Below are 25,282 nucleotides of genomic sequence, written 5' to 3'. Positions count from 1 at the left end.
GGGTTAAATAGATATACCTGAATTTCGGGGTGTTACAAACGACAAAAGCAAGTCCAAGTAACCAACACATGATGGTAAATGTGCACAAAGTGAACGAAAACTGGTGGAAAAAAACCGAACCAATATTTTTAGAGCTTGTTTTTTGATAACTGGTTAGGTTAAAACCAAACCATTGTTTAGAATACACTTTTTCTATAACTGAGAGCGCTTTTTACCTTTAAAATAACGAAACCAAACTAGTTAATAACCGATTTTTAATGCAATTTCACTTCCAAAAAAATCGAACAGGCTATAATCGAAACCAGTCTTGAGAAAACCGTTTTATTAAACAAAAATGGTTTAAAATCGGTACATGTGCATCTCTACAAAATGTGATGACTAAATACATACATGACTCGTCCAAACATTTTTGGGCTTGAGACGAGTAGGAAGTAAAGGCCATTAAAGAAACAAATATAGCTAATCATTTACACATAATTTATATAAATAAAATCTATTTTTTCATTAAAAATAGTTTTAAAGATACAAATAGTCACACCATTTACTGTTGGTGATTTTAGTGTTATCAACATATTTTGGTGTAATTATTGTTAATAATGAGATAGTTGAGCCCCATTTACTAATTGAGATAGGAGGTGTGAGGTGTATTCGGAGTGATTAATTTGAACATGGTATACGGGGGTTCGGGGGCAGTGCCCCTAGGTGCAGGGTTCCAAGGGGTTGCGCCCCTGGCGGGTTCTAGGCGCAACGCCCTAGCGGGGTCCAAGGGGCAGAGCCCCTAGCGGTGGTTCTGCTCTTCTAAGAAACATATTATGAGGACCATTAATGTTGAAAAACGTTCGTTCATTGAAGGATATTTAGATACTAGTTGGATCACTAATGTTGAGGACCACTCTTCCACAAGTGGTTGGGTGTTTCTTTTTGGTGGAGGTGCCCTTTCATGGGCTTATAAGAAAAAAACATGCATCACAAATTCAACTATGGAATCTAAATTTGTAGCCCTTGCAATCGTTGGAAAAGAAGCATAATGATTAAGGAATGTGATGTAGGAGACTCCTTTGTGGCCAAAGCCTATATCACCTATTTCTATACAGTATGATAGTTTTGCCACCTTGGCGAAAGGATACATTCAAGTGTATAATGGAAAGTCGCAAAATTTGGGTGTTAGAAACAACATGGTACGTGTGCTCATTACTCATGGTATCATTTATGTTATGTTTGTTTGATCTCAACAAAACTTAGTTGATCACTTGATGAAAGGGTTAGCTAGGACTTGGGAAAGAAGTCAGTTATTGGGATGGGTTTTAGGCCCAGTTGATATCTCTATGGGTAAGATACCCAATTCCCTTCTAATACAATATTAGAAGTTGAATTTAATGTGGAAAGTTTGCTTATGGATATTGAAGCACATTCATTTTACTACATCCCAAGGTATGTGCTTATAACCTATAAAGTTAAAGTATGTTGATCAAGTTCTTAATAGTTCTTTTGAAAAAGTGCATTAATTAGGTGCATGATATACGACTACCAATGTGAGTGTGAAGTGACGTCGCTTTAGAAAGCTTGGACTTGGCTTTTATCACTCATGAATGGATAGGACACATGGCTGTAATAGTGTCAGGTATGAAACATTAGATATTGTGATTAACTTATGTGTATAGTATCTTCAGTTATTCAAATGAGTTGATAGGCTCAATACTTAGGATACCCTGATTCTTAAGTATTTGATATGTATATTATACTAAATTGAAAATTCAATCTTCAAGATATTTTAATTTATGCATACGTTTGATTTTGTGTTTGCTTTTAGTTAATTGAGGATTACAGTAAAATAGGGGGATATCGGTGATTTTAGTCTTATCAATGTATTTTGGTGTAATCATTGTTAATAATGTGATACGCTGAGCTCTATTTACTAATCGAGATAGGGGTGCACACTCAGAGTGATTAATGTGAACTTCAGTATACGGGGGTTCGGGGGCAGCGCCCCTTGGTGTAGGGTTCCAAGGGGATGCACCCCTGGCGGGGTCTAGGGGAAGCGCCTCTAGAGGGGTCCAGGGGCAAAGCCCCTAGCGGTGGTTCTACTGTCGGGTCAGGGGTGTAAGGGAGTTAAAAGAAGTTGGTTATTTGAAAGTTATAGTTTATTCATTGTTTTTTTATGCAATTTTTTCTTGATTTAGTGGCTATTTGACAACATATTTATTGTGAGTATGTGATGTGTATTTTTAATCACAACTAGGAACTAATATAAAACTAGGCTAGTGTACTTATTCTTTTGATGGTATAGTGATGGTAAGAACGGGTTGTCAAACATTTAGAGAACTGTTGGAGCATGAAATACCCTACAATGATGAGTGATTTATTAGGTTAGAACATTCTTTTGTATGAGAGCATATTCCCTCCACTAGTATATAAAGTGGAGGTGAGTGGTTATTTGTAATATGAGAGTGCACCCATGTAGACTTTATATGAGAGAGATTTGGTTGGGGAATTCTTCCTAGCCATGAGTGTTGTTCATGTAATATGTTATATCTTCCTATTTATTCATCACAGTTTACTCAAATGTTTTGTTCATCATATTCATACATGATCATTTTCTTGATATTATCTTTCCGCACCAATCCAATCGATAAATGGGAACCTACAAGTGGTATCAGAGTTTGGCCTTGAAGATCTAATAGGTTATTTCAAGGGAACGATCTCGATTAGTTTACTATCTTGAAGATTTTTGTCATTCTTGAAGAATTTCTCAGCCTTTACAACTAAATAATCTTATGTTGGTTCTTTACTGTTTTTGTTGGTGATATTGCTTGAAAAATAAAAATTATGTTGTTCTGTTCATATGCATTTTGCTGTTGTTAAATCTAGGTTTTGAAGAATATTATGTTTTGCTAAAGAAGATGAAGTTATTGCTAAAAAGATAGGGTTTAATCTGTTTATTCCCATGCAGAAAGGTGTTTTGAAAAAAACAAAAATATTGTTATGGGGTAAAATTTTTTAACAGAGGTATATGAGTTAGAATATTTTTAAGGTTGGTTGTATATGAGAAATAGTTTGGCTTTTTGTATACTTAATTGAGGTTCAAGGGTAGAAGACAACTGGTCCTTCACATCAAGAGCACGTTAAGACTATTTTTTTTGGAAGCAAAAATAAAATTGAATTGAAATGCTTTAATTCGATCCACTCTCAATTTCGGCGTGTAAGAGTCACGCTCCAACATCTCAGTGACAACAGACATACTGTCGGGTCCCATCTGTCTTGTCTTTGTCATACTTTTTTTGTTCAGTTTTACTTTTTTTTTTGAACCGGCAAATATAATCTACTTCTAAGCTAACAACACCTATTCCACCTATGTCCACGACATGACTTGAACCCTCGACCTCAAAGAGGGAAGACACCACCTGATATCGTTGGGCTACAAGCCCTTTGGTTGTTCGGTTTTACTTAGGGGGTAAAAATGTCGTTGCTAGATTTTTGACAAAAGGGTTTTTTTGAAGAAAATATTTATCATAGGTGTAGCTTTAAAAATATTTATCATAGGTGTAGCTTTATCATAGGTGTAGCTTTAAAAAATAGGTATAGTTTTAAAATATGATATTTTTCCAATTTTTTTACTGTTTAATTATTTTTGACCATTTTTTTTAATATACTTTTTTTTTTAGTTTTCTTTTTAACTTTTTGCAATAATATTTTTATGAGGTATTATTTTATGTAAATTAATAAAAAAAATAATTACGTACAACGTATATATAAAATTCTTGAAAAATGTTTTATATGCATATAATCTGTATGGAAATATAAGGAAAAAATATTTTTTTCCTTCAAATATGTTTTTTCTGTATATAATTTAAATGGAAGTATTAAGGGAACAAAAAAATTCTCTTCGGTCAACAGCGACAAAAGGAAAAAAATGTGTTTTTCGTTAGTTTCTTTTACATAAAACGGCACTGAAGAGGAAAAATTAGTTTGCACAAAAAGAAAACAATTGGGTATTTTTTTTCCTTTACCCAAAATACACATGTGTATATTTAAAACTAACATATACCAAATCAATTTAAATTAAATAGTTTAGTTTTAAAATCGTTTTACCTTAATGTTTTGGTTTAAATTTAAAAAATTGTTGGTATAATGGTTTTAGAACAAAACCAACAATCGCCTTTTAAAAAAATACAAAAGAAAATAAAAAATAAGTCGGAATAACTTGATAAACATTAATAGAAAAAAATAATAATAACGAAATGTTCAAAAAGAAAGTCAAAAGAGTATAGTAATGTCACACCCCCGAACCAGACGGCGGAAACGTCCGGGGGCTGTCGTGACTCAATTGAATACCATAACATTGAATATATATGAATCATAACAACATTCGTCACCATTCATCAACATAGTACAACCAGTAGTGTTTACATATCATACATTGTTTAAACATTACATTCCCCCAAAAATTAATTTGTTCGATTCATACAAAAAATAAACTGCAACCGTCACTGGATATGATTTCTCTTGATTCACTGGTTCCCTGAGAATACAAGTATTTTGAAAAACGTCAACATATGAAATGTTGGTGAGTTCATAAGTTGTATTTGAAAACAATGCTTTGTATCGTTTGAAAACCACCAGAAAATCCGATATTTTCTGAAAATAGTATAGTCAAAAAGGTGTGAAGATCCATAAGTATGCCTGTTTGTTTTCTATACTTGTGAAATATTGTTTATTGAAATCGTATGTATTCTGAATTTGTATGTATTGAAAACCCTAGGAAAACCCGATGTCTTCCTAGTTCCTTGAATTCCATGAAATTACTTGAAACCATTGCAACGCATGAAGTTGTTATTCCAGACGACATTGGATCATTGATGAGCATGACTATCCGCCACAGACACGCGTTACACAAACGACTAGTCCATAGCAATACCAACGATCCCGAAGGCGTCGTCCGTACTAGTCACGCTATCCAACCGTCCTGTAGTCCCACATCCGAAGAGAAGGAGGACACGAAGGCCTCGACGACTCCATTAGTCGGTTGGGGATAAAAGGTACGAGGGGTCCCCGACCCGCCTCGCAAAAAAGGCAGACTTTACTAGCGACACTAAAGGACCCTTGGGGACCAGTAGTCTACAGCCATTGAAAGTCCGGTTACGTTGTGTCGGGATGGTAAAACCCAACACTTCGTAAGATGAAGTCTTTGGGCCTTAAGATCAGGTCGTCGGGCTAGCTAGGCTCAACGAACAAGATTTTACACTTGTGGGGCCCAAAGATAGTGCGTAGACGTCTGTGCACATGTATAATGTATTCCGAATCGTTATTTGTATGAATCATAGTATTGTAGTATCATAGTATCGTTGTATTTGTGGTTTCGGATTTTTATTGGTTCGAGACCGAACCAATTCGTTTGACAACGACTTTTGGTATTGTAGTGTATTGTATTTTGTCGATAGTAGTAGTACCATTATTTGATCATATTGCATGTATAGGATTAGTCTTGGAAATTTTCTGTTTTCAGCCCCTCCTCTTTTGTAACATTTACCTTTTCAACCCTTTATTTAAATATTTTCCGGTTCGGTATTTAAATCAATTTTCTTGACATTTTAACACCAAAAATTATTGAAATAATCATTTTCCAGCATATTTTCCATAGAAAACAGCTTAAGACCCTGAAAATGCAGTTTTCTTGGTTTTAATCCCTTCTTTTCGCAAATTTGACAATTTTGGCCCAAATGGAAAAATCTTTGCAACTTTGGTCCTTTTTAAATTTAAAAAGCATTTTAAACCTTTGAAAAGGAATTGGAACACTTATAGTCCACTGTTTTACAGAAAGTTACAGTTTTGGCCCTCCAAAACAGAAAAATTCGCATAATGGGCCTTATTGGGCCGAAATTTTCATTTTTAGCCCATTAAGCTTGAAATTCATGTTTTTAGTCCTCTAATTAAGTGTAATTCCAGAAATAGTTTTATGGAAACTGTTTTGGCACACTTCATCCATCAGAATCTGTGAAATGTCAATTTGGGCCCTTATTTTTGTATTTTTCACATTTTAGGCCCAAAATTTGTGTTTTTAACCCAAAGAAAATTATTACTAAACCACTTAGCCATTTTTCTTGAAACACTTTGTGTTTAGAAATATATTTGAAGCTAAAATCATTTAACACAAGATATATCTCGGTTTTGATGGGTTTTAAGGCTAGATCCAACATTAAATCACATAAAAGCATACATATAAGCATGGAAATCATACAAGGCATACAAACACATATAGATCTACACTTTCACTTGTATTCCCCCCACACAAAACTCATAAAAACAGAAAATAGGGGGTATGAAGCTCACCTTGGGGTGTTGATTCGGTTTTGCAAGGAAAAATGGAAGGAAAATGAAGTGTTTTTGGCCTTGGCTCCCTTTGATGAAGATCTCGAGTTTTGAGATGGTTCTAGGGTGCAAGATCACGATTTTTGCATAGATTAGGAAAGGATTTTGATAACAAAAGAATTTAAACCATAGATCTATGCATAATCTTACCTTAGATGATGATTTACTTGCAAGATCCTCTTGAAAGTCCCTAATTTTCGAGATTTTTGGAGAGGGGAGGAAGGAGAGTTCTTGAGAGAGTTGAAAGATTTTTTTTTGTGAGTTTGTGTGTGTGAGTATGGGCGAGAGTGAGAGAGGAGAGAAGAAGAGATGTGATCTTGAAGTGATATGCATGGAAGAATGGGAAATAATGCATGGAAGTCCTATGGGTAATAGTGAGGTGGCACACTTAAGTCAACTATCTTCAAATCCTCTTGGGCTTGGGTATTGGGCCGAAACATGGAGGAAAAAAAAGAAATTTGGGCCTTTTGCTCCTAAGCCCAATATTTGAGTTAGCCTTGGGTATGTTTTTAGTCTAAAAGAATGTAGTAGGATTTTTATATTTTTATTGGACTAGTTTAGGTTATTCATGTATCAAGGCTTTTAATTCATTTAATTCTAGGCCCAATATGGCCCAAAATGTTAAAATAAATAAGTGTGGGTCCAATTAGAGCCCAATTAGGGTTCTAAGCCCATGTTAGTCTACTTGGAAGCTTATTGGTCCCTTTGGATCCAATAAGGGAGTCCTAGTCCAAAATGGACTTAAACAAGGACTTCTAGGGTCTCCAATTGTTTGATGACTATTTGTGGTACTAGCATGTTGTGTTTGATTGAAGTTTTTGATTCATATTAACTTGAATATATAGATTACATGGCTCAAAATTTACAGTTGTGACAAGTAAAAACAGTAAAAGGAATTAAATTTTTTTAAAAAAATGTTAAATTATTGAAATTACACCTATTTGGTAAATATTTTTAAAACTACACCTATATGGTAAATATTTTTTTTTCAAAAACACCATTTTGATAAAAAAAAAAAAACCTCATTATTTGCAACAGATAAAGAGTATGCGTGCTGCCTTTACCTCATTAATTGCTCCCTTACACCCATGGGTAACTTTCTTCTTTTACTTCAACCAATAGAAATCCTTAATCCTTTCTCTTGTTGGCTCTTGTTGCACATGAGACAAACAAAAAATCACGTCATGCAAATTTCCGCCAAAACTATTGATGATATCATGATGATGTCATAAGTTGGTTATGTCTTAATAACCAACAATTTTGGCTCCAAAAAACATGCAACTTCCATTTAACTACTTTCCCTTTTGTATAAGAACGTTTTTAAGGTTCTAAAAAACGGGTTGGAATATACATACACGAAAAACATACATTGATTTGTTCTATCTCTTTAAGAGCACAAAAACAACAAGGTATTTTCTGTGTTTTTAATTTAAAGTTGATCTGACTTCTAAATTGAAATTCTTTGGATTATTCCAAATATGATTTCGTGATACCACAAACTATAGGGTCGAAATCACAGATTTTGAAAAGTGACTGTAATCACGATCCAAGAAATATCCAAGTATATTGATATTCTTAAGACCAGAAACTCTAGCATTTACAAATTCCACTAATTCAAAGAAAGATACATCTTCTAGTTTTTACGACGCAATTTCATTAATAGTATTATAAAGATTAATTTTATTTAATATATATTTTTTCTATAGATAAGATAACAAAACCATTCAATCTCTCTTGTGACATGGATGTCATTAAGCAATTCTTTTATCATGGATGCTATTAGGAGAGAAATAATTAATAATAATCTTTATGCAATAAAAGCATTTAGGTAAAATTAATCAAATTTAACATATCCTAAAATGTCAACTACGGACACTATATTATCATGCAAAGTCATTTGCAAGACTTTTAATTAAAATGACATTAGAATCTACATCATGTTATCGTTTGAAAAAGTAGTCGCAAACTTTATACAAATTTATTTAAGTTCGTTTCCATTTATTGACTTTGATTTTCGTGAATCATATAAAAGTCCGAATATACTTTCAAATTTTTTTAAATGTCAAAATCTATTATTTAATGAGACAATTTTTATATCCAAACAACCAAAAAACAATTCAAAACTCTCAATAACACTAACTAAACTTTGTTTTCACTCTTTGATTTTGAATCATCACATGATTTAGATATTTCTAACAACGCTAATCTTATTTGAGAAGCTTGAAATCTAATACTTTCACACTTCTAGTCATATTTTTCCAACAAATTCTAGATTACTATTTTACGGTTAAAGTTTGGAACATTAGATAATTGACGATGCAGAATAGATGCAACAGCTAGACCACTTTTGTCTTTTCCTCTTTTTGCTACATGATTAATGTTGTTTAGGAAAATAATATTACTAAAAGTAATTGGAAAAAAAACACCTTAAAAAGAAAGGATTGGATCGCTGGACCTAGAGCCTTGAGTGCAGCCGTGAAAGGAGGTCTTTGTGTAATTGTTTCAATGCAATCTTTTGGGCTATATAAAAAAGCCCAAACAAACACAAATGAACAATAATCAAATAATTAATTATTTTGATGGAAAAATATCAATTTCCAGAAAGAAGAAAAAAAAACAAAGTCATAAATCATAATAGTCGATCGATTTTCCAGGAAAAAAAAAAACAAGCATTTTGACTTTCAAAATCCCCAAAAGAAACAAACAAATCAATTTTCCATAAAATCTTAAATAAACTAAAATAAATTAACAATAATGAACCAATCCTTTCATTTCCAGAAACCAATTTCCAAATACGAAATGGAGAAAACTGAAAAAGTGCGGATCAATAATCATTTGTAATCAATAATTTGAGGCTTACCTCATTGAAATAGAGATACGGAAGTTTTAAGGTCATTGTATGGTTGAAGTTCATATCAAATTTTTATCGATATATATAGTTGTGTATTTGATTCTAAAAACGACAAATGCAAACAAAAAAAGAAAAATGATCTACTAGATACTAAGGTATACTTTATTTGTAAGGATTTTGCAATGCGTATAAAGAGTGCCACGAGCAAACTTCTTGCTTTGATCATTAAAGAACGTAGATGAATTAAAAGTAACAAAAAAAGATGAGTTATTGATCGGCTTACTTACTGTAACTAGATTTTAAGTCAAGGTTCAAATTTAGGTGAAAAAAAAAAACCTAAATATTTGGATAAAATTGATATGAACTCCAAAATCTAATGATAAAATTTTGGTTACGCTTTTTAGTGCATCAACCCAACGATTAAAAGATTTTGCACCCTAGCTCTTGTAGGCTTCATTGTCCAGTTCTCCTGTCAAATTTGAATCTGGCCTCCGAAGAATGGTTAGTCAATTTTTTTGATAATATATATATATATATATATATAACAAAATAAAAAAAAAATATTGACCAATCACACAAGGAGAAAGAATAAGGGATATACTCCCCTCATTTTTTTCTCTCACCCCCAATATGGTGTTCCAGGGTGCGGAAACTTTTCTCTCACTATTTTCCTGTTGTATACCCACCGACTTTATATGATATCTTTTCACCATTGGCAAAAACATCATCAGACCCCTTAGCCTTAAAAATGTCAAAATACAAGTGAATTAGGCATCTTAAGGAAATGGAATTTAATTGGGATATATACACTAAAGTCCCAATATTTTCATCGATTTGACAAGAAAGTCGTAAATTTTATTTTTTTGACAGGAAAGTCCAAATTACTGGCAGTTTTTGACACTTTTACCCTTTTTTTCCGGTTAGCCGGTAATAAGGATTTTTTTGTCAAAAAAAAATAAAATTTAGGACTTTCTTGTTAAATCGTCAACTAGGACTTTACTGTAAAAAAAAAAAAGTTTAAGACTCTCTTGTCGAATCGTTGAAAATATTGGGACTTTAGTGTATATATATCATTTTTTTGTTAGAAATTTAATGATATGATACTCTTTAACTATAAGAGTTATTGAAACATTCTCTAGTCAGTTAGATCCTATTGAAATCCTTAATGTTTGCTTCTTGTTAAATTGTTTTTTTTAATCTCAACAAACCGACATTGAAAAAAGAAGATAATCAAGAAAGAAAGAAGAAAACAGGGTTGTGTTGTCTTTTTGAAGTCCCAAAAATAGAGAAATAAGAAACTGAAGAAAAAAAAACGAAATTGCCCTATTTTTTTAATATCGGTTTGTTGATATTAAAAAAACGATTTAACAAGAAGCAAACGTTAAGGATTTAAATAGGATCTAGCTAACTAGAGAAAATTTGAATAACTCTTATGCTTAAAGAGTATCGTATCATTAAATTTCTAACAAAAAAAAGGATATATACACTAAACTCCCAATATTTTCAACGATTAGACAAGAAAGTCATGAACTTTAATTTTTTGACAGTAAAGTCCTAATTGACTATTTAACAAGAAAGTCCTAAACTTTATTTTTTTGACAAAAAAAAGTCTTAATTAGCGGCTAACCGGAAAAAATGGTAAAAGTGTCAAAAACCGCCGGTAATTTGGACTTTACTGTCAAAAAAATAAAATTTATGACTTTTTGTCTAATCGATAAAAATATTAGGACTTTAGTGTATATATCCAAATTTAATTCAAGAGAAATATGGATGAATGATAATTGCGAAAATCCCGAAAATACCCTTAGATGGAATTCATGGAATCATGTATCATATATATCTCATTCTTTAATGGTCATGTCATGTAAACCATATGATCTTTTTGTATAACGATAAATCAGTATCACCATAATAGTTTTGATATGTGCATCTCTTAATTTGAATTTGAATTTATGATGTTTATAAAAAAACTTGGCGAATGTCCGCGCGTTGTACAGAAACACCTATATAGTTGATGTGTTTACAAATATATGATTTTTTAAATATAACAATAATGTTGTTGTTAAATTTGATATAATAATTAATTTGTATATACTAAATTGATATAATATATTGATTATTTTGAATCATATGATAATGTATACATTTATTATAACTTCAGAATCTCAATCGTTTGAATGACTTCTACCCGTAAGTTACACATGAGTAAAATTAAATATAATATATGATTTGATTTTATTTATAGTTGTTTTTGTTGTTAATTAATTTTTTAAAATTTATTTACTTAATGTTTTAATTTCTATCATTATAATTGTTTAAAACATCAAACATTGTTTTTTTATTTTAAAGCTAACAATATAATCATTTATATATATAGTTGTTTTTAACTATTTTTATTGTAAGTTATTTTAAGCTACTTATTTGGAAACTTTTAACGATTATAAAACTATATTTAAGAAATATTTTAGTTAAATTGAGATTATAATTTAGTTTTTGCTTTTATCACTATAATTTATCACTTTCAACTATTTACAAAATATTCTTTAGTTTTTTAGGATGGAACTGAAATTTATATTTGAGTTGACATTGTAATGCGCAGAAACACTTATATAGTTGAAGTCTTTACAAATATATATATATATATATATATATATATATATATATATATATATATATTTTAAAATATAACACTAACGTTGTTGTTAAATTTGATATAATAATTTGTATATAAATTTGATATAATATATTGATTATTTTGAATTATATGATAATATATATATACATCTATTATAACGTCATAATCTCAATCGTTTGAATGACTTCTACTCTCGAGTTACACATCAATAAAATTAAATATTATATATAGTTTAATATTATTTATAGTTGTTGTTATTTTTAACTAATTTTTTAAAATTTATTTGCTTAATGTTTTAATTTCTATCATTATAATTATTTAAAACATCAAACATTATTTTTTTGATTTTAAAGGTAACAATATAATCATTTATATTGAGTTATTTTTAAATATTGTTATTATAAGTTATTTTAAGCTACTTATTTGAAAATCTTTAACGATTATATAAATATATTTAGGAAATATTTTAGTTAAACTGATATTACAATTTGATTTTTTTCATTTATCACTATAATTTATCACTCTTAACTATTTAAAAAATATTATTTGGTTTTTTTAGTGGAACTGAAATTTATATTTAAGTTGACACTGTAATGTTATATTTAAATTAACAATTTAAGAATTTTGTCCAAACTGTTCAAAAGTTGTAGCTTTAAACTGATAATGGTTTACATGCAACAACATTTTAAATCTAATAAATTAATTATAATATGTTCAAATTTAAAGAAATAACTTTATAAATAGAAGTAAATATATTATTTTAAAATTAAAATTTAGTCTATTTATGATTACATTTTTGGTTTGATATTTATGTAACCTTATTAACCAACTTACAATCATTATTAGAAAGACACTACAATTTATCACTTTTAACTATTTATAAAATAATCTTTGGGTTGTTTAATTAAATAAAATTTATATTTAAGGTTAGCCTATAATGTTATATTTTAATTAATAATTTAAGTATTTTATACAAATTGTTCAAAAGTTATACCTTTAAAATGATAATGGTTTACATCCAACAATATATTAAAACTAATAAATTAAATATGATATGTTAAAAGTTAAAAAACATAATTTTATAAGAAGAATTACAAGAAAAAATGCTAGCTTTATAAGTATGTATGATTAGAAAAATTAATTTCTTTCTCCTTGGAAAAGATGTGTTGAATTCATTTAAATTTCCGCAGCTCATTAATATAATATAATTAGTTGATTACTTTTAACTAACTAAAATTAAATTATAAGTCATTAATTATGAAGGGAACTATATGAATGTCCATACAGTATGCGCAATAAAATTATACAATTAAACTTTTGGTAATCATATATTATTTAAAATATTTATGTCATTTATATTAACTATAAAAAATAATTATTACATTTAGTTGATGCAAAATTATAATTAATTTGAACAATATATAATACAAAAAAAAATATTAAAATCAAATAATTTAGTAGTCTCTACTCAAGATTTACATGTGTATAACTTCTCCACTATTTTAATTAATTATTGTTATAATTCACTAAATTTTAATTTTTTTATAATGTTTTAATTTCTTCATCATATGATGATTATTTAAATCATCAACGACTGTTTGTAAGTTAACATAATCCATTTATAACTTTATGCTTATTTTTAACTATTATTATTATTATAAATTATTTAAAAAAACAACTTAATTGAGATTTTGTTATTATAAAAAATAATTTTTGGACATTTTTTAGTTAATTCGAATTTTAGATTTAAGATTTTTCTATGTTTCTTATTTAATATTTTCTTTTTTTAATTATTTTAAAAAAGTACACATTGAATTTTTTTTAAAAATTTTATTTTATGTTTGAATTTTACACTATATTTTAAAGTTTATTTGATATATTAATTTAGGTTATTTATTTAACATTTAATTGAAGTTAAAAAAATTAGTATATCATATTCACAGTTAGCAACATATTTAACATAATAAATTAAGCATATTATGTAGAAATATTAAGAGATGGAAGTTTCAAATTGATATGGTGAAAAGAAAATGTTTCATTTATGGTATAGTACTAGGCGAATGAATATTTTGTGAAGTAATTTGTCCGTATGTTAAAATGTTAGTATGTTAACTATGGTCATAGTTATCCGTACGTTAATATTTTAACTATGGTCTTAGTATTTTAAAATGTTAGTACTTTAACTACGTTAATATTTTGTGAAGTAATTTATTCGTACGTTAAAACTCATTAAAATGTTTCATTTATAGTATAGTATTTTATAGTATAGTATGGTCAATAGTTCTTATAGAGGACACAATCTATATTGTTAAAATGTTAGTATTACAATGAATATTTTGTGATGTAATTTATTCGTACATTAAACATATATCTTTTTCAAAACAGAATGTGAATGAGTCAAAATGAGTTTGTGTTGGAGATTATTTATGCTTTATACGAATTCCATCCAATATTATTGAAAGAGTACAAAACTACCTCTTAAACCCGCATAATCATTTTTTTTTTTTAAATCTATGGTCATAGTTATTTTATCTTCTTTATATGATTCATATAAAATGTTATTGTGATATTGTCAAAGAAACTAAACTACGTCTAACACCCAAAAAATTAAAGCTACTTTAAAACTTTTCCAAAACATTTAAAACCAGTAGTTATTACAAATTCGTTTTCAAAATACTCGAATATCAGAGTTTTCCCCAGAAACATAAATAAAACATGAGGAGTTGTACGATCACGCCTTCGCCTTGTCGCGATCCCCTGATGTACCTGAAACAACAAACTGAAACTGTAAGCCTGAAAGCTTAGTCAGTTCCCCCAAAATATCTGTGCGCACAACAATACACATATAATCATAAACAACATACTATGGGTCCAGTCAACCATCGGGTTGGAATACCCCAAGCCCTGAACCAATCTGTTGGAATGCCAACATACTATGGGTCCAATCATCCTCGGGATGGAATACCCCTAGGCCCACAACCAACAAGTTGGAATGCCCACATACTATGAGTCCAATCATCCTCGGGATGGAATACTCACGGCCCACAACCAACAGGTTGGAATGCCCAGGTCTATTGGCTTTCCCACAAAGTAGATAAGCCTCAACCGCCAAACAAACATGTGTACATATAACAGATAATCACATAACATTATATAGACAACGCACTGATCTAACAGATCATACCACATAACACATACTACCATCCAATCTATCAGGATACCAATTTAATAGATAATACTAGTATATCAGATAATACCATCTTATAACTAGGACACCGACCTAACCAGTTCACTAAGCATAAACATAACCTCATCCTAACTACCAGGATGAAAATCAATAAACATATCATGCCATAACCGAATACAAACCACAAAGGGTCGGCCTTGGTGCCTTAGACCCTGTTGATATAGTGAGGATAACTCATATCGCGAGTAGTGCTGAAGTACTGTAAATCTCTGACTTTTGTCTCGCCGAGAATCCCAAACTAATACACAATAAATACTAAGTTAATACCCAAAATAACCTTCTTGACTAAACGTCCACACCATTCATTAAGTTCATTCTCTTTATTGGGTCAAGGCCCAAATACCCAGTCCTTGTCTTGAAAGTCCACATATAAAGCCCATTATCGATCCAATTTACTAAATTGGGCCCAACTCCATAATTGGGCCTAACCCCATGATCCACTATCACTAGTTGGCCCAAGATATCCTATTTACAAAGTGCAACGAAGGCCCAAATCCATTTAGCCCATAAACAGCCCAAAATCTGAAGTCCATTTGTCAAAGGCCCAACAGAGGATGTACGCGGGGCGTACTCGTCCATTCGTTGACCACCATCATGGTGGCTGACCCAGTATGCTGGGCGTACTGGATTTACGCTGCCAAAACCTCATTAAGTTCTTAATGGCTTAAGCACTTAAGCCTAAACTTCAGATCCAGAGACCTATCATGCCTAGGATCCATAAAGTTATGAACTTTGTCACTTTGGACATCCATAAAGTTCTTAATGCTTGGTCTTAATGCATTAAGAACTTATTTCTCTTTGCATGGGACACATACAGCTAGTGGGACCTCATTTTTATCACTCAAGGTCCCTTCAAGAGTCTAGATGGACAACTCTTTTCGTCTAAATCACAACATGCACCACCTTATGGCTTTTGGGACAAGAAATGCTTCTAATAAAGTAAAATGATGAGATATATGCATATATCCATAAAGTTTGGAACTTTATACCTTCTGGAGCTTCTTGAGCACAAACCAAATTTAAATCTACAAGCTTGATCTTCTTCTCCGACTCTCTGATGAAATACCTTCCTCTTAAAGCACTCAAGAACACACCAAATAATCTTAAACTCACAAAGGAAAGGCTAGGGTTTGGGGAGGATGATTGTAAGTTGTGGAGGCTGAGGTAAGGGGATTCTGGTGCTCATATTGTTGCTTATATATGCCCCAAACCCTAAATATTAGGGTTTCACCCAGACATTAGTACGCCCAACGTACACAAGTGTACGCCCAACGTACTAAGGCGGAATTTAATACGCTTAGCGTACTCTTATGTACGTGCAGCGTACTCCCTTTTGGCCCAAGTTTGCAAACTTGGTCCTTAAACTTATCTTGGCTCTTCACTTCCAACCCCAAGGACCATAAAATGACAAGGTAATGATAGAAGAGGGTTCAGGAATACCTACCAATTCTTGGGATGTTACAATTCTCCCCCACTTGACTTAGACTTCGCCCTCGAAGTCTACTGCGACAAATAGATATGGGTAATGCTCCCGCATCTCGGACTCGGGCTCCCACGTCCACTCGGACCCCCTCCGATCCTTGTTCCTTAGAACCTTCTTTTTCCTCTCTACTTTAGCCACAGGCCTCTCCACGTAATTGTTGGATTAATGTCTAAGTCCATAACTATAATTGGTAAGAATTGACCCGACCCGGCATGGTCCATTTGGGTTGCATGGCATCATGCACTTGGATAGACTATAATGAGAGAAATAAGACACTTATGGTTATTAATATATTATAACTTCTAGTATATTAATAATAAGAATAATAAGATTATTTAATTAGTATTGATCAAGAATTAATCTAGGATTAATTAAGTGATCAAAAGAAGACTAATTAAATATATGGGTTGATTGTGTAAATCATCCATACTTGTATAGTGGGCTAATGCTCCATGGATAATCAAGTTGGGCTAAAACCCATAGGATGGTCCATGGATGCTCCATGGTGTATTTGAACCTATGGATCCAAGGAAATGGAAATTCATGACAATTAGGGTTTACCCTAATAGTAACACTATATAAAGATCTTATTCTTGACCAAAATCGGTCACTAGAGTGAAAAAATAAGGGCTAGCCAATTTCATGAGTTGTGGATTTCTCTCAAGTTATTCCAAGTGTATTTGGTGTTGTGTAAACCATTTGAGGTGTCACACTTGGGGCACTAGGCACTCAAGCTTCATGAAGACTTTCTACATCAAAGAGGTGTGTATTCTATCTTGTTATATCGATAGTTTTATATGCTAGATTAGGATAATACCTTGGATGTTCATATTTGCATGTATAATAGAGAAAACATAGATCCAAGGTATTTAGGGTTTCATGTACACTTAGGAGTGTTAGAATGCTCAAAACCCAACAGTGGTATCAAAGCCTAGGCTTGTTTTCTTGTTATACTTGCAAAAGAAGCTGGAAAATCGAGTTTTGATGTTGTCTGCCCAGCAGACTCGCCGAGTCCATGAATGGACTCGCTGATTCCAAGGCAAAAAGCATGCAACTCGCCGAGTTGGTTCGTGCACTCGACGAGTTGGACCCCCAGACAGCATAAATTCGACTTTTTTGGCTGGAATTGGACTAGGAACATTACCCTAAGATGTTTTTGAACTTATAAACTTGTTTTTGATGTGGTAATGCTCATGTTAATCCAATTTCAAAGATAATTGTCAATAGATTCATGTTTTGTATTAGTTTAAGGTTTAGACTAATTACATGAAAAAGTTTGATTTGAATTATCTTGTTCTTATGAGTTGCTTAGATTAATAGAAAAGTTGAGTGAAATAGTTGTTTTCAATCCAAATTAATCTAAGAGTTGATTCTAAAATGTGTTTTTTGTAACTTGTCCTCAAGTTATATGAAAAGTCACATTTAAGTTTCATAAAACTCATAAAAGTTGGCAAAGGTTACAAAATGAAGAGTCTAGTTCTAATTAAATGGATTTATGACTTCGTAACTTGTCCTCAAGTTATGGAGGACCAAGAGTCTCTTCATTAAATAATAAATAAATAAAAAAAGTGTAACCTTAATTAATTCCATAAGTTATAAAATAAAGGAAAAAGTTAATTCTTTTATTAGTTTAAAGTCTTACATAACTTGTCCTCAAGTTATGGAACTTGAAGAGTTTTTGGATTAAAACTACTTTAAACACATAAGTTATGGAATTAATTATTTTTGAATAGTTTCAAAACTTGCCCTCAAGTTTTGGAATTTGTAAAGTTTTCTCTTATGAATACTTTAATTCCAAGTTAGCCCTTAGAATTTTAAAAGTTAAAATTCAACCCTTATATTTTATAATATTATAAGTTAATAATATATATATATATATATATATATATATATGTATGTATGTATAAGAGTAAAGTCAGTCTTACCGCTAGTACGCCTCATTCACGAAGCCGGTCTATAAGGTGGGTATAAGGTTGTTGCCTGTAAAATGGCAACTTAATGGGTGTCCACTCTCACCCACCGCTTGCGTGACTGGTGGAGGGTCGTTAGCCGAACGGGTTTGACAGGACTATAATTCTCCCTTCATTAAAAGTATTAATGATAAATACTAAGTAACTAAACTCTTAATAATACCCAATCTTAGTTACTTAGGAAAATGTGAATAAGGTGCTAATCCATGAAATTACACTTTGAACTTTGTTTAAGTCGGTTAGTGGAGCGTGTGTGGTTAACTGGCACACTAACTCGTATTTAACAAGGTAGGCAAAGGGTAACGTAATGTTTATCATAGTATCGATGGAGCGTGTGTGGTTAACCGGCACATCGATTGAGGGGTAAACACTTAAGGGTACCAAGTAATTTGCATGGTTACTTCACACCTTGTTTTGTGATCCTCGGCATCCCAATCACAAAACCTGAAGGGCACACTCGAGATTGAAACATGCCATTGAACAGTTCAATGTATCTCAAAGATCTAGGAGTTTCAAATCCAATTAAAACCTAATAAATCATTTCGTTTATCTTGGTGGAAATTGGTGAATCGTCATTCACCTACCTTCAAATATTTTATAGCTTGGATTACGGCATCCCTCTTCTAAGTTATAAAATAGTTTGTTGGGTCCTAGCGTTAATATTTCATATTGGGTGTCATATTAAGGACTTAAGATCAACTATCTTGAATATCTCCCAAAAGATGTCTGGCTTAGACATTTATGATCTTCCCAAATCTCTTGAAACAAGATTTCCTAAATGAAGATGTCCCATGGAAATCATACTTCTTTCACCTCCTCCAATTATTCTCCCTAACCCACAAGTTCTTGAAAAGTTTAAGGTCACTCAAGCCCTATTGGCAAGGCAAGGTCTAGGTGTGATCACATCTTGGAGATGTAGTCACATATTGACAAGCCGGGAGAGTTGGGTTTCAAAGTCTTGAGAAAGTTGGTGGTTCAACTACTTTCTAAGTCACATAGTGAGTTCTTTTGGAACACCTATGAAACAGACAATGACAAGACCCTTAATGATTTTTGATAAGATCAACTTCCTAAAACTTTATGGACATTGACAATGATGACATTGGATGTCTAGTAAAGCTCTCTCTTCCCAATGGAAAGGGATCGGCCATAGTCAACTCGGTTGACCAAATGGTAAAGAGAAAAGCTAAGTCTGTGATAATACCGTGTACCATTATCAAAGGGTCCATATGTTTATATTGCCAAAGAAAGGGGCATTGGTTGCAAAGCTGCCAAATTTACCTAAGGATGTTAAAGTCAATAAGTTTGACTCTACTTCAGGTAAAGTCCACTATCTAACTCTGTTAAGTTTCTATTATGAGATTCTTGATACATGATGTGACTGGGTCACATGGTGATGTTTTAAGAATCAAAGAAAAGTGAAGAAACTTAAAGAAAGAATATGCTGAATCTGATCGCGTAGATGGATTTCTATCGCATAGTTTGAAGATCGGATTCTTGAGCTACTTCTTAGGAGTTATGAGATATTGCTTAGGAATAGATAACAACAAGTTTTCATATGGATTGTAAGGATATGTTTTTCCGCAAAGTTTTAAAATAAAAGAAAAATTTTGATTTTATTTATTTTGAAATATCCTTACAATGGCATTTGAGGAAAAATTGTTGCTTATATGATTCCATTAATAGCAAGAGTGGAAATATGAAATTGATTCTTTCATTTGTGGTAATGTATAAATTTACCAAATAAGGAAAGATTCTCATCACCCAAGTTTCAATTGGACCGGAACTTGGAATCATGCAAGTTGTATAGCATGATGAATGAGAACTTTCAAGTATTGGAAAAATTAAGACTAATTACTCGGTCACATGGATGTGTGAGTCAAGTAAAGGACTAAGGGATCGAGTAAACATTCTTGTGCACTGGTCAAGTCCACCACAAAAGATTGATAAGATTATTCGTCATAGTTTACTAAAGCTCAGTAAATATGATTATACTTACAAGCTTAAGGGTAACTCTAAGACATTGGAAAAAGGTTCCAATGTATGGCAGAGCGAATAAGAAGAATCAAATTAGGCAGAAGGATAAAAGTTTCTCAAATCTGAAAAGATGGGAGAGTACTTTAGTATCAGTTCTGTGATCATCTTAATGATTAAGAAACCATAGCACAATTAGTTCTCTAAGGAAATCTTAGTGCATTCTTATGACTAAGAAGAGGAACTTGAATTGTTGAAGTGGTTAAATCAAGAAGATGAGTCATACTTCGTTCCAATACAAGTCTTAGAGTCATACTCCAAGATTGTAACTTGAGTGACATGTCTTAAAGAAGGTTTAAAACACTTATCAAATGTAAGAGTAAAAGTTTCTACTCTTGTACATTTGAAATTGGTAAGTTGTGATGTTTTGGATAAAACAAAGACCATCTTAGGCCAATTGTGTGAAGTGTTTGTCTTGATTAGAATCCATACTATCTCTTGGATGTTTGACAAGGGAGTCTTATATGTCAAGAGGACAGTGGGAGTCTTAAAGGTCTTGAAAGTCTCAAGAACTAATCAAGAATAAAACCTGAAGTTCTTCACTAGCACACAACTTGAGGTTTATAACCTATCGTGTTGACATATTCTGTGCCCATTCCAGTTAAAGTTGGCTTTGCATATGAGTTCTTAGAGTTCTCAATTAGGTGCATAGCAACTTGGAAGCAATGGCAGGCCCTTGAGCTGCCAGATGGCAAGAAATTAGATTGAGTTCAGTCCATATGAGTTTGGATTTGTCATTATCCTTGTCCTATGACTATGGTTTTGACAATTCACATGGATAAGAACACATACACCATTAAATCTAAGTGTCATAAGGTTTCTCTCCGATTCATGAAAATGATGGTGAGGAAACACTTTCACTAAGTAGATTTTAGTTAGATAGCAATTGTGATATTTGCATTCTCAAAGTCGTTAGTGGAGCGTGTGTGGTTTACAGGCACACTAACCTGGACTTGTGAGAAGTGGCAAAAAGGTCTAACCATTATGATTACGGCATCCCTCTTCATAATTGTTTAGACACACAAGTGTGCTATCTAAGGGAAGGTGTGTAATTTTGATAAAGTCTTATCAAAACAATCTAGTATCAGAAATCTGAACTTTGGTTAGAAAGTCAATGAAGTATTGATTTCTAGAAGTCCAGCTGATTTCTGAGTACATGTCAAAGCTAGTGGGAGCATAAGTGTTATGCTAATAATCATCATGTTAGTGGGGGCATGATAATTATGATAAGTATTGCAAGCTAGCAATGTTAATTATAGAAAACAAAAGGTTTCAATTGGGAAAAGTTGTTTTGCTATAATTAAGGGAGAGGAAATTATACTTCATCTCAAATCTATAAGCTTAGATCGTGAGGTTTTAATCATTTAGTCAAGGATATATATATATATATATATATATATATATATATGAATTTCATGTTGGAATGGTTCAACATAAGGAAATTCTGTATATGGGTCCATTATTTGCGTTCTAAAATTCTATTATGATTATGGCATCCCTTTTCATAATCTGAATTATGAGAACTTGGCAAATTGAAATGGAAATGTTATAGCAAAAGACTGGTTTAGTCTTTATGTAAGACATCATGAATCGATTCCCATATGCTTCGGATATAGGATCGATTACATGTGCTATATTCATCCTTTCTAAAATTTTCCAAATGCCTGGGGCATTAAGAAGGGAAAGGTTTAGAACTGGACATGATTAAAAGGATTAAATAATTGTCGAGGACAATCTAAGGTTTACCAAAGATTGGTTTCTCAAGGACAGTTGAAAGTATAGTGATAATTCTCGAAGGACCATATTGACATTATCTGTAAGGAGGCAACTCCTGTTCAGAAGTGATAGTCAAAATGGAATCTGGAAATGTTTCAAAGTTAGAATTTTCAATCTGTTTAAGATTAGGAAACTTAGTGCAAGAAGGATGTTTCCAAGGAGCTGATCTCCTTTGGAATACTCTGTAATGATTGTTGTCAAGTCTTTCTGATTTTATGCATAATCTTTACAAGAGGATCAATGCATATAAGTTTAGAATCTAACAGATTTCAGTAAATGGCATGAATTTGGAATTCTTGCATTTGCAATAAGGATTTGGGACTGTGAAAAGAGGATCATTGGAGTTATGTTCAGTTGATCTAGTTCACAAAGTAAAGATCATAGACAAACATAGTATGAATACTTGGTGTATGGCATGACTAGTGTTTAGAAAACATAGTGTACATGCTTGGAGCATGGGACAACTATTGTTTTAAATTCAAGAATAAAGTTGATAGCTGAAACAGTATACAATGAATAATGTGTAATCATATGGTGATAACTAAAAGGTGTTTTATTTATGTTCATAGGTTTTGATACCATATTGGATTCAATTATTATTGTGTTTCACTTTGCATGTTTTGACTTCCCGAATAAACTGGGTTATTCTTCCGGAATGACTAAGTTATTCAAACCGTCCACAGTCGGTCATATGTTGGAAGTAGATATGAATTAAGACTGTCATGGGTTGGCTGGTAGAGGTCTAAGGTGTTGGACAAAGGGCTACAACACTCATGAGTGCTCATAAGTTCTGAGTATTGGATTCAACCCACGCTCATTGGAATCACTTCATGGATTTTATCACGAGTGATCATGAGACGATAATATCTTATATTCTTCAAACCTAGAGATATGAGTTGTTACTATGAGTTGATAGTACATTGATTGCACGAAAACGCATTTGGTAACTCGGTGCTATAAAACGTGTCTTTGTGTATGATTCAACAAGTAGTAGAACAAGCCATATGAGTCGAAGTTTATCCATTCCTTTTACCTTCGGGATAAAAGCGATATCTGTGGGCCCCTCGATGATTTGATGATGACAAATGGAAGTGCTCGGCCGGGCCAGGACTAATTTGATTTGTTCAATTACTCAGTCGTCATAAATCGGAAATCGGGAAACAACAAATAGACAGAGAGAATGATTATAATCCATGTCTCAGTCCATATGATATCTAGAATGGAGGAATATATGATCCCTTATCTAATGGACAAGTCACTGACAAAGGTCAGAGTTCATCTACAAGGTCAGAGTTCGACAGAAGCTTTTGAGAGCTACGATTTCCAGTCGGTTCCTGAAGTCATACGCAATATTAGTTTTAGACTTATCCAAGTGGGAGACTATTGGATTAATGTCTAAGTCCATAACTATAATTGGTAAGACTTGACTCGACGCGGCATGGTCCATTTGGGTTGCATGGCATCATGCACTTGGATAGACTATAATGAGAGAAATAAGACACTTATGGTTATTAATATATTATAAGTTCTAGTATATTAATAATAAGAATAATAAGATTATTTAATTAGTATTGATCAAGAATTAATCTAGGATTAATTAAGTGATCAAAAGAAGACTAATTAAATATATGGGTTGATTGTGTAAATCATCCATACTTGTATAGTGGGCTAATGCTCCATGGATAATCAAGTTGGGCTAAAACCCATAGGATGGTCCATGGATGCTCCATGGTGTATTTGAACCCATGGATCCAAGGAAATGGAAACTCATGACAATTAGGGTTTACCCTAATTATAACACTATATAAAGATCTTATTCTTGACCAAAATTGGTCACTAGAGTGAAAAAATAAGGGCTAGCCGATTTCATGAGTTGTGGATTTCTCTCAAGTTATTCCAAGTGTATTTGGTGTTGTGTGAACCATTTGAGGTGTCACACTTGGGGCACTAGGCACTCAAGCTTCATGAAGACTTTCTACATCAAAGAGGTATGTATTCTATCTTGTTATATTGATAGTTTTATATGCTAGATTAGGATAATACCTTGGATGTTCATATTTGCATGTATAATAGAGAAAACATAGATACAAGGTATTTAGGGTTGCATGTACACTTAGGAGTGTTAGAAGGCTCAAAACCCAACAGTAATTTAGGCGCTCATCGACGTGAATATCATCCAATGACACCACTGCCTCCTTATCCATAATGCACTTTCGCAATTGCGAAACGTGGAAAGTGTTGTGGATCCGACTAAGCTCCTCCGGTAGCTCTAGCCTGTATGCCACTTTGCTAACCTTGGAAACAATCTTGAATGGTCCAATGTAGCGGGGATCCAATTTCCCCCTCTTCTTGAAGCGGATGACTGTTGGATAAGTTGTCTAAGTCCATAACTTTATTTCGTATATACTTGACCTGACCCGACATGGTCCATTTGGGAATTGTATGTTTATGATCTGTTAATATATTATAAGTTATAATATATTAATATGAAATCATATTATTTAATTAGTATTGATCATAAATTAATTTAGAATTAATTTGGTGATAAAAAGGTGACTAATTAAAAATGGGCCCTTGTATTTATATAAGTGTGGGCTAATACTCATTTGTAATGGGCTTGACATGCAGGGGAGTCCATGGATAGCCCATGGAGCTTTTAACCCATGGATCCTTGCAAAGGAAGAGTCATGGGTATTAGGGTTTACATGGATGTAACCCTAATCCTCCACACTATATAAAGGATCTTGTGATGCTTGAAATTACACAAGTTGTGTGTGTGAAAAGAGGTGGCTGATTTCTATAAGCTAGCATACACTCTCATAAGGTTTTTCCTAGTTTGTGGTGATTTGTGATTTCCATTTGAGGCATCCACATTATTGGTGCTAGGCTCTCAAACTCCAAGGAATCAACTCACAAATTA

This window comes from Lactuca serriola, chromosome 3 (genome assembly GCF_051521515.1).
Source record: "Lactuca serriola cultivar US96UC23 chromosome 3, Lser_US96UC23_V15, whole genome shotgun sequence".
Classification (NCBI taxonomy): domain Eukaryota; kingdom Viridiplantae; phylum Streptophyta; class Magnoliopsida; order Asterales; family Asteraceae; genus Lactuca; species Lactuca serriola.
The sequence above is the reverse complement of the archived record's forward strand: the minus strand, read 5'-3'. Positions refer to the sequence as shown.